Source organism: Notolabrus celidotus, chromosome 10, assembly GCF_009762535.1.
Source record: "Notolabrus celidotus isolate fNotCel1 chromosome 10, fNotCel1.pri, whole genome shotgun sequence".
Lineage (NCBI taxonomy): Eukaryota > Metazoa > Chordata > Actinopteri > Labriformes > Labridae > Notolabrus > Notolabrus celidotus.
Window position 1 is genome coordinate 36,897,882 of NC_048281.1, and position 9,889 is coordinate 36,907,770.

At 42.9% G+C, this 9,889-nt stretch overlaps 1 protein-coding gene across 1 annotated transcript in view; it reads right to left on the reverse strand.

Moving 5' to 3' along the window:
• Positions 1-4,792, reverse strand: part of LOC117820350 (ras-associated and pleckstrin homology domains-containing protein 1-like) — a 44,796-nt gene extending 40,004 nt beyond the window's left edge. Inside the window, exon 1 of the mRNA XM_034694082.1 lies at positions 4,723-4,792. The gene's annotated coding sequence lies outside the window, so the exon portion shown is untranslated. The remainder of the gene's footprint in view (positions 1-4,722) is intronic.
• Between the last annotated feature and the right edge of the window lie 5,097 nt (positions 4,793-9,889).

Below are 9,889 nucleotides of genomic sequence, written 5' to 3' on the forward strand. Positions count from 1 at the left end.
CCAAACACTGTTCCCTCAGCTCTAGGTTCCCTAACCATATGTCAAGCCCTATGTTCCCTAAACACTATGTTCCTTCAGCCCTATGTTCCCTCAACCTCATGCTCCCTCAACCATTTGTTCCCTAAACACTATGTTCCTATGTTAAACTCTAGGTTCCCTAATCCAATTTCAAGTTCCCTCAGCCTTAAGTTTCTTCTGTCCTCCGTTCCCTCACTTACAAGTACAATGTTCCCTAAAGTCTTTGTGTTGCACCTTATGCTCTATGAACCCTATGTTCCCTAAATCCTATGTTGTTTAAAGATGTGTTTCTCCCTGGAGCAGAGCCCCAGCTTTATGATACTCTGGTGTTCTTAAAGACGATGAGTGACAGAAACACTCTGTGCTGCTGTTCAGTGGATTTCCGCTGAGCTCACACTCTCATGATGAGACATCTCTCTATATATGTTTACCCTACCTACGCTGCCAAACCCAAACAGCCCCTTATAATAAACGTGCAGGCACACGAGCCACTCCCTCACAGAAAGACCACAACCACACACTGTGTGTATATATAGAGTGCAGATTTTTGTGCACATGCTCCACTTTGATATGATCATCCGTGCAGCTCTGAGCGAGGTGGGATCTGCAGCTGTGTGCAGCTATAACCAGAGCAAGCTGATAACAGGGCAGCATCCCCTGCTCCCATACACTCCCTGCAAGATCCTGGATCCACCGTCTGATCTTCAGGGAGAGACCAACGCTCCCATGTACTGTACGTGTTCCCAAACCTCTCTGCACACACTGACACAAATACAAACACACACACATCACATCTCTTCAGCTGAGCAACAGAGAGACTAACGCATGCTGTTATTACTAACAGGATAGATTACTGTAATGCTCTCCTGTCTGTTCTACCAAAGAACACAATTAACAAACTGCAGTTAATACAAAATACATCAGCAGGAGTTTTAACGAGGACCAGAGGAGAGCTCACATTATGCCTGTTTTAAGGTCTTTACACTGGCTGCTTGTTTCTTTTCTTATTGTTTTTAAAATGATGTTACTGGTTTTTAAGGCGCTGCACGGCCTCACACCTGACTACATCTCAGAGATGCTTCTAGAGTCTGAACCAAGGCCTCTCAGATCCTCCTCCTCTCTTTCAGCTGTTCCTCAGAGGAGAACAGAAACATTCAGTGACGCCTCTTTCAGCCTCAACGCTCCGAGACGATGGAACATCCTGCTGGAGGATCTGAGGGGAGCTGATATTCAGACTTTTAAACATAAAGTAAAAATGTATTTATTCAGTCTTTATGTCGGGTTTTACAATTTATTACTTTACTTTTTACTGTTATATTGATTTAATGTTGCTTTATTATTTGATTAATTTTAACTGTTTATCTTATTTATCTATTCATTCATTTATTTACTTTAATTGATCTACTCAGTGTTATTGACATTATTAGCCTTAATTTCATTTTTAACTCTTATCCTTACCTTTTTAAATTCATTTATTTTAACTATTTATATTATTAAAGGCACAGTGAGGAGTTTTGAACTGGCTGAGAAACAGACTGAAAATGATCCTGATGCCTCTTTATGACCTTCAATAGCAAACAAGACCATCAGCAGCAACACTGACACCTTCTCTGTTGTCATTTTTAATGCTTGAAGCCGTCCTGAGGGGGGTAGGTGTCAGACCAGATGATGGACATCTTGCTTCAGAAACAGCCTTTATTTGACTGTTTTCATGGAAAATAATCACATTACCTGATAAAGTTAACTGTTAAAAGACAACAGGATTAAGTTTTTGTTGAAAACACTAATTTTGTATGTATAGGACAAGAGATAAGAGGTATCACTTTGTCCACAAGGGGGCGCCAGAATCGATACAAAACAAAAGTTCCTCACAGCAGCTTTAAAATTAATTTGATGCTTTAATTTATTTTAATTACACATATTTTATTGTTGCATTAGTCTCTATTTAAAATCCATTTTTGTTTTTTAATATTTCTTTCTGTCATTATTTTATTTCTGCTTCTTGTTTCCAGTCGTTGTAAAGCTCTTTGGGTTGCATTTGATTTGTCTGAAAGGTGCTTAATAAATAAAGCTTGATTGATGAGCTGACACACTGATAAATGCTCTGTGTAAACACATGAGAAGAGGATGCTTTGTTTTTCTCTGTTATCAGTTTTGTGACTTAAACTTGGACAGAAGGTCGTCCTAAAGGAACGTCCAAACTGTGAGGCAGACTTTGTTTATCCTCAGTCAGTGTGTTCGGGTGTTTTTCTCCAAAGAAATCCACGTGCAGAAAGTATTTTTATAATCAAATGAAGCGTTTTGTGACCATTAAGAAACGCTCTAATAGCAGAACCCCTCTGACTTCAGAGTTTTCCATCCGAAGGCACATCTTCAGTTTTATAGATAATTCATGACGACAGATTTACTCTGAAATAAAGCTCTTTAAGTTTCTCTGAATCCTCTAAAAAGCCTGTTTGTACTAAAGTGGCAGACCCTGATGTAAATCAGATTTAAGAACTCATTCTGAAGCATTGGGATTTAAACTTTTACTCATGGGGACCGTCCGGCACGAGGCGACTGGGCTCAAAATACAACACATCAAAGGGTCTCGTGTCTCTGTCCACTATTAATACCAACCCCCCGCAGCCTCCTGCATCACTGACACCACCTCTGCTGTAAGTATCCCAGGACCCGTGTGCGCTGACCGCAGGTTTATAATTCTGGAGCTCAACAGTTGGCCGTGGTTAAACGTCGGAGCGTCTGACCACAAAGACATCAAGTTTTCCACTGAGCTGCAGAGGGATGAAACACAAGCAGCACCAAAACAGAACCCTGTAAGAGGTCTGCAGTGATTCATTGTCCTCCAGTCACGACCAGAACATTTACTCTGGAAACCTCTGCACAGCTTTCTAACCATCGCTTCAGTGTTGGTTTAATATTTATGGACCCAAACAGAAGAAGTGACACGCAGGACATGAAGAGAGACATGTTGGACGCTGTACCAACGCTCTGAGGTTACAACAAATCACAGGAGGAATGAAGATGTCAGCTAAAGCCTCTCCAGACGGGTTAATAACGTTAGAGCCGGGGGGTAACGTCTGGAAACACTCGTAATGATGAGAGTCGAGGAGGTAGTCGTCTTAACTGAAGGTGAACTGATGTTTGATCATGAAGCTGTTTGGAAACATTACAACACGTGGCTTTAGTAACTGAATCCATACTTTACACATCTGACCTCAGGTAACCCCACAGCCCCTCCTGATGAATCAGCCTTCAGTGTCTATCACAGACTGTATAAATATGGAAGTAGTCTCCGTGACGTCACCCGTCTGTTTCTGAAGCTCTGTTTTGAGGCCGATCGGCGGCCATATTGCTGCTGTGGAGCGATTGTGACGTAAAGAGGCGGGGCTTTGAGCCTCCTCGCCAACAGCTACAGTGTTCCCGCCTTTCAATCAAGTCATGTGCCTCTCATTGGAAGACTGGTAATCTCAATATCTTCAAAATTGCTGCATTAGAAAAAGTCCCCCCCCTCACAGTGTGTGTCGATGGAGACATGATCTATCCAGACTCCACTGGTCTTTTGAACCAGACTGTAAACATGTTTATCTCTGCTGTAAAGATCGGCTCTTTGAATTGGTGTGTATGTGGTTTCTGGTACTTCCAGAGCCAGCCTCTAGCGGATCCTCCATGAACTGCAGTTTTTAGCACTTCCTCATTGGACTCATGTTTTTAGACCGGAGGTTGCCGCTTGATGTCTATAGACTTCCACCTGCTGACCAGGATCCTGAGGTCAGCAGGTGGAAGTCTTTTAAATGTACCCGGGGTGTAATGTAGGTCTGGTGAAGGGGCCTTTAGTTACTGTGGTCCATCTTTTTGGAACAAACAGCCTGCTGACCTCAGGTCCATCACTACTGTCTCCACTTTTAACAAAAGACTGAAAACATATTTACTTTCTGAAGCGTATGAATGATATGAGGACTGTTGATACTGGATGCATGTGCAGCTACACTTGCTGTGTGTTTGATTGCTGTGTCTGAGGTGTGTTGGGTGTATCTATTGTTTTTCTGTTTTTATTTATTCTATTTGAAAAATGTCTTTATGTTTTTAATTCCCCATGTAAAGCACATTGAACTTACGTGTAATGAAATGTGCTTTATAAATAAAATTGCTATTTAGTAAAGATGCATTTAAATCCCAACTTATATAGTTTGTGTTTTTAAACATGAGCTACATAACAATGTACCGACGTATCCTGCAGAATCTGCAGCAGCTGAAGTGTAAGGAGCTCCATCACAGGGAGTTAATCTACATGACTGGTGTAATCACAGAGTACTCGCAGTAGCTGCTCTAACAGCCTCTATTCTTCTTGGTACAGGACTTAAACCAGATTTCGGCCTTCAGGAATCCGCTCCAGTTCTGCAACAAAAGCCTCGGCGAGGTTGGCCGCTAATCTTTGACAGTAAAGCCAGGATTTGTTCAGCGTTCCAGTCCATTCTAAATGTGTTGGACGGGTTTGACTGCAGGACTCGGTGCAAAGAAGGAGGGACAGTTTTTGGAAATCCATATTCTTCATGACCCGGCTTTCTGCCCAGACCAGTGCAAAAGAAAACCCTTCAGGTCATGCATGGAGTGAAGGATTCTGGGAACCAACGGTGTGGAGCAAAGATGAGTATGTTCAGATGAAGTGACAGTGAGGCATGAGAGATCATTGGTTCTGTTTACCTTTGGTCTCTAACGCTGCTCAGTCCAGCTCCACACAGAGAGGTGCACAGAGTGGGTACGTTCAGTCACCCTGCAGACACAGAGAGAGAACATTTGTTATCACACATGAGCAGACAGAGAGGTGGATGATGCTCCTATAACTGCTGACAGCGCTCCCTCAGCTTTGGAACAACCTGAGTCTAAATCTCTGCTTTTAAAGGAGCGTGCATCTCTCAGGGGAACGCTCCTGTTTGTTGTTTCACTCAGATCAGTGTGTGAGGAAAAGTTCATGTTTGTGGCCTCTTTATTCAGATCCACCACCGCTTAGCTTAGCACAAATACTGCAGGCAGGTGGAAACTGTTAGCCCAGCTCCACATCAAACAACTTCAAACACACACACACACACACACACACACACACCTGGCAGCTGTCTACACACCGAGTGTGCAGTCAGCAGGTGGCACCAGTGTGTGTTTTTGTATCACGCTGAGCCGGCTGGATGTGTGTGTGACCTAAAAATAACTGACAGGCGGCGATACTTGAACACATCATGATCATCTCTCTCTCTCTCCTCTGTCTCTTCCTCTCCTCCTTCTCTCTGTTTTTACTTCTCTCCTTCAGTGACGGGCTCTGGATTTGGATTTGCTGACTCAGGAAAAAAACTGGTGACATTTCATTAAATAATCACAGCTCATTACGTCAGACTCACCCGAGACAGATTCAATCATGCCTCAGTCATGTCTGACCTTTAACAGCACACACACACACACACACACACACACACACACACACACACACACACACACACACACACACACACACACACACACACACACTGAGGGAGTGGAGACGGTGTGTGTAACAGTTAAATATGTAAGTGTGTGTTTAAGGAGTTGCAGAGTGCATGATGTCATCTGTCACATGGATGTGTGTTTTTGTGTGTGTGTGTGTGTGTGTGTGTGTGTGTGTTTGTGTGTGTGTGTGTGTGTTTTTGTGTGTGTGTGTGTGTGTGTGTGTGTGTGTGTGTGTGTGTGTGTGTGCCTGGTCAAACACATGAGGTCACATGCACAGACTTCAATCCTTCCTGGCATAAGATCATTAGCAGCGCTCATATGATCAGAAGCTGACGGCTGAAACAAAACCCACTCTGTTGTTGGGACAAGCACACACTCATGTGCTCCCTGCCTGTTTGGCTCATGGGTACATCAGAACATAAACGCTGCTCATTGACCCGCCATGTGCAGACCAGCCACACCACAACAAGCTAACATCCCAAGCAGCTGATCCCAACATGCATTCAGAGTTTAGCTTCAGCAGTGGTGTGTGTCTTCTGACTTTGATGCTTCTCAGAAAAAGAGCCGAGGTGGTGCACGGCCTCAAAAACACCACAGAGAGTCCACAGCTCAGCCCGAGGGCTCTGCAGGTAGACCACAAGACCACATACAGAGACGCAGAGAGGAGGACTCGTCTGACTGCACCGCTGAGCGAGCTGCACACAGGAGAGAGCGGTCTGAATTCATAAAGGTATGGAGCAATCAGCTGGATGTGAAGTCGTGAGTCAGGACGGAGAGACAAAGAACCAGCAGGAGAACAAAATGTAGGAAGAACCCACGCAAAGAACAGAACCATAATTAATCAGCTTAACTGCAAAACTTTAAAAGATCATGATAAAAAGAGTTGGATGCATCACTTGTGTTCAAAACAAACAGGACTAAGGGCACAGACACAGTCTAATGGTTAAGCTGCTTGCCTCTGTAGAGGAGAGACCGGGTTTGATTCAAGCCTGCAGACCCTTACCCGTCTTCTGGACCTATCCACTCTCCCCTACTCTATAAATAAAGGTGGAAAACCCCCAAAATTCAAAAAGTTCAAAGTCTTCTTTATCGTCAAAAACTGCAGTGTGCACCAGACATACAGAGGATTTGATATTATGTTTCTCTCTCAGACCCTAGCAGCAACAACAACTGATAAACACAGGAAAGCTAGAAAAAGATAAGCTAGAATAAAAAGATTAAGCTAATAAAAATAATAAAATACAGTTTTAAAACAGTGCAAAAGCTTTGCTATAGTGCAATTTAAAATCAAAGTGAGTGTGTCAAAATAAAGCTTATAAAAATAAACTCATGTGAATAATATAATTAGCACGAGTGAGTTACATGCAGAGTCAATTTAAAGATTAGACTCAAGGACTAACTCATTAAGCATCACCAGCCTCTCATCTTGGCGTACATGCTAACCTCTCGTCTTAAAAGATGAAGCCAATGCAGAAGTGTTAAAAACTGCAGTTCCTCAAGTGTCCACTAGAGGCTGGCTGCAGAGACACAGGACACCACATACACACCCATTCAAAGAGATGATCTTTAAATAAACATGTTTACAGCCTGGATCAAAAAACAGTTCAGGTCTGAAGAGCTCATTTCTCTCTCAGCACACACTGAACGGGTGAATTTATTATAACTTGTTATTTTTAAAGATATTAAACTGACAAGTTTTGCCCAAATATGGGCGTGGCTGACTTGATTGACAGGCAGGAACACTGTAGCTGTTAGCGAGGAGGCTAAAGCCCCGCCTCTTTACCTCACACTAGCTCCACAGAAGTTAGGTTGAGTTCAGACTTTCCAATATGGCTGCCGCCGATGATCAGCTTCAGGAACAGAGGGGTCCATTTATTATACAGGATATGATCATAACACAGGACCTCCTTTTGACCACCATTATTATCTCTGTGTGTGTGTGTGTGTGTGTGTGTGTGTGTGTGTGTGTGTGTGTGTGTGTTGTAGGTCAGATTTAGAGTTGTTTTAGAGGTTATTTTACAGCTGTCTGAGGGGACTAGAATCAAACATGTCTGAACATTGAAGTCTGAGTTCAGTCTGAAACGTTGTGTTCTGCCTGAGATCAGAGACGTTTCCATCAAGAACACTTTGACTGAAGAGGAAGCGTCCTCTCTGATGAGACTATGGTCACACGTACAGGAATGGAGTGAGTTATAGCGAGCAAACACAAAACATTCTGGCGTTCAAATACGTGAGCAAGTGATTGTAATCACGTCTGGTGTGAACACGACGTTAGGCTCCACAGAGCAAAAGTGTGTTATTATAAACAGAGCATCAGACGGCTAATATGCTAGCTTAGCTCACAAAATGCAAATGACAGGTTAACAAACTCAAATCTCAGAGATCTCAGATTTTGATTTTGTCTCTTTGCAGACCTTTATTCCAGACTTCACTCCAAGAGGCACAGAGACCTCATTCTGGGTCACCGTTCTGAAAGTTCTTCTTCTGCAGTTTCTCTTTTTTTGTCCTGAAGAATCTCTGAGCTGAGCAAACTCACTTACACTTCAGCAGAGACTGTAAAAATAGATAACTGTTTCTGCTTCCTCTCTCTCTGTGAAGGATGGAGGTCGGACTCTGCTGGGGAGCTTCTGGGAAACATTGACTCAACATCCAGTTCCTGATATCACAGAGTGCTGATGATGCAGTAACAAACAGAGAACCCCCAAACATGAGATGCTAACTCATTCTGAAAAGAGGAACCAGTTTGTACCTGGAGAGCGTTGGTTTGGATAACTGAGGGACTTTTATGGACTCAGAGAGAGACGTGAGGTTAAAGTGTAATAATCATCAGGACGGACTGATGGAGGAACATGTTTCCCTTCGACCATCTGAAGCAGAACTATCTGTCCCCTCCTTGATCCGTTGCCATGAAGCTAATTCTAATCCTGTCTTTGACTCATCCATCCTTCCTCAAACAGACTCAGTTCAGTTGGAGCTCTGCGGTGTTGACATGCCACCTTACACTATGGTCTTATTTCAGGACTCAGAATCTGAAGCGTCATGTGAAATACTTCCTCATGGTGTTGAAACTTATTATTTCACAGGAAAGTATTAGGAACCATTTCAACACAGGCTGTGGTTGACCATCTGCCCTCTCTGAATAACTCTGCAGAGTAATAAACGTCTTTGATTATTAGTTAATCTGTTCACACTATAAATATCACGCTCTGATGGATGCATCCTTCACTCAGAGTTTCCTAACGTCTCCGTGGACCATCGCTCCTGCTCATGTTTATATTTGTGCTCGGGCGTGGGTCGTTGTTTTTAGGACGTCAGATAATGTCACAGCTCGGGTTGTCTTTAAACAGACGCACACAGAGAGGCAGTGAAAGTTGTACAGAAGTAATTTGAGTTTTCTTATCCTGGTAAATATCTCCTAACTGTGAGGACATCTCCTCCTCATGTGAGTGACGCTGCAGTTCTCCTTCCCAGCAGAGTTATGACTCCTCTGTTGCCCAACAGGCCTTATTAAACAGTGTTATGGAACAACATGGCCTGCCAAAACGGAGGCTTTAAAACCTGAAAACAATGGCCTCACCCCTCCATTGTGTCACTCAGAATGAGACTCTGAAATCTGATTTGAAACAGTAAAGACGCTCAGTTATATTGTGAAATCTTTACATACAACCCTGATTAATCAACTCAAAAACAGACGCTTTATTTTGAAGGATCAGAACCACGATGCAACATTACTCCATCATCATGTAATCTAAATATGTGAATAAGAAGCCGACTGAATCCTCCATACTCTTATTATCCATCTTTTATTGTGAGGATATTTCAGGATGAAGCTTTCACTAATATTCACAAATCTAAATCTGAGGTGATTTTTATAGAAACAGTAAATCATCCTCTCTTCTAAAGTAGTATGGGAGGTCGAGCCTTCAGTTCTCAGGCCCCTCTCCTTTGGAATCATCTACCAGTCAGGGTCCGGGAGGCAGACACCCTCTCTACTTTTAAGAGTAGGCTTCAAACTTTCCTTTTTGATAAAGCTTATAGTTAGAGCTGGATCAGGCTTGGACCAGGTCTTAGTTATGCTGCTATAGGCTTAGACTGACACACTGGGATCCTGTCTTTCCCTCTCTCTCCTCTCTCTGCCTGTCTCTCACTTTAACTCTTCCTGTCCCATTAAAGTTACTAACCATAGACCTTTCTGGAGTCCCTGAGCTCCCTTGTCTCGTAGGTTCCTCTGGATCTCTGCTGTAGATTCCTTTTTTGGAGTCTGTTATTCATCCTTTCTTTCTTTCTTTCCATCCTTCTTACTTTCTGTCCTTCTTTCTTTTCTTTCTTCACTTCTCTCTGTTCTTCTCTCTTCCTTCTTTTCTTTCCCTCTTAGTTCTCTCCATGTTTCTTC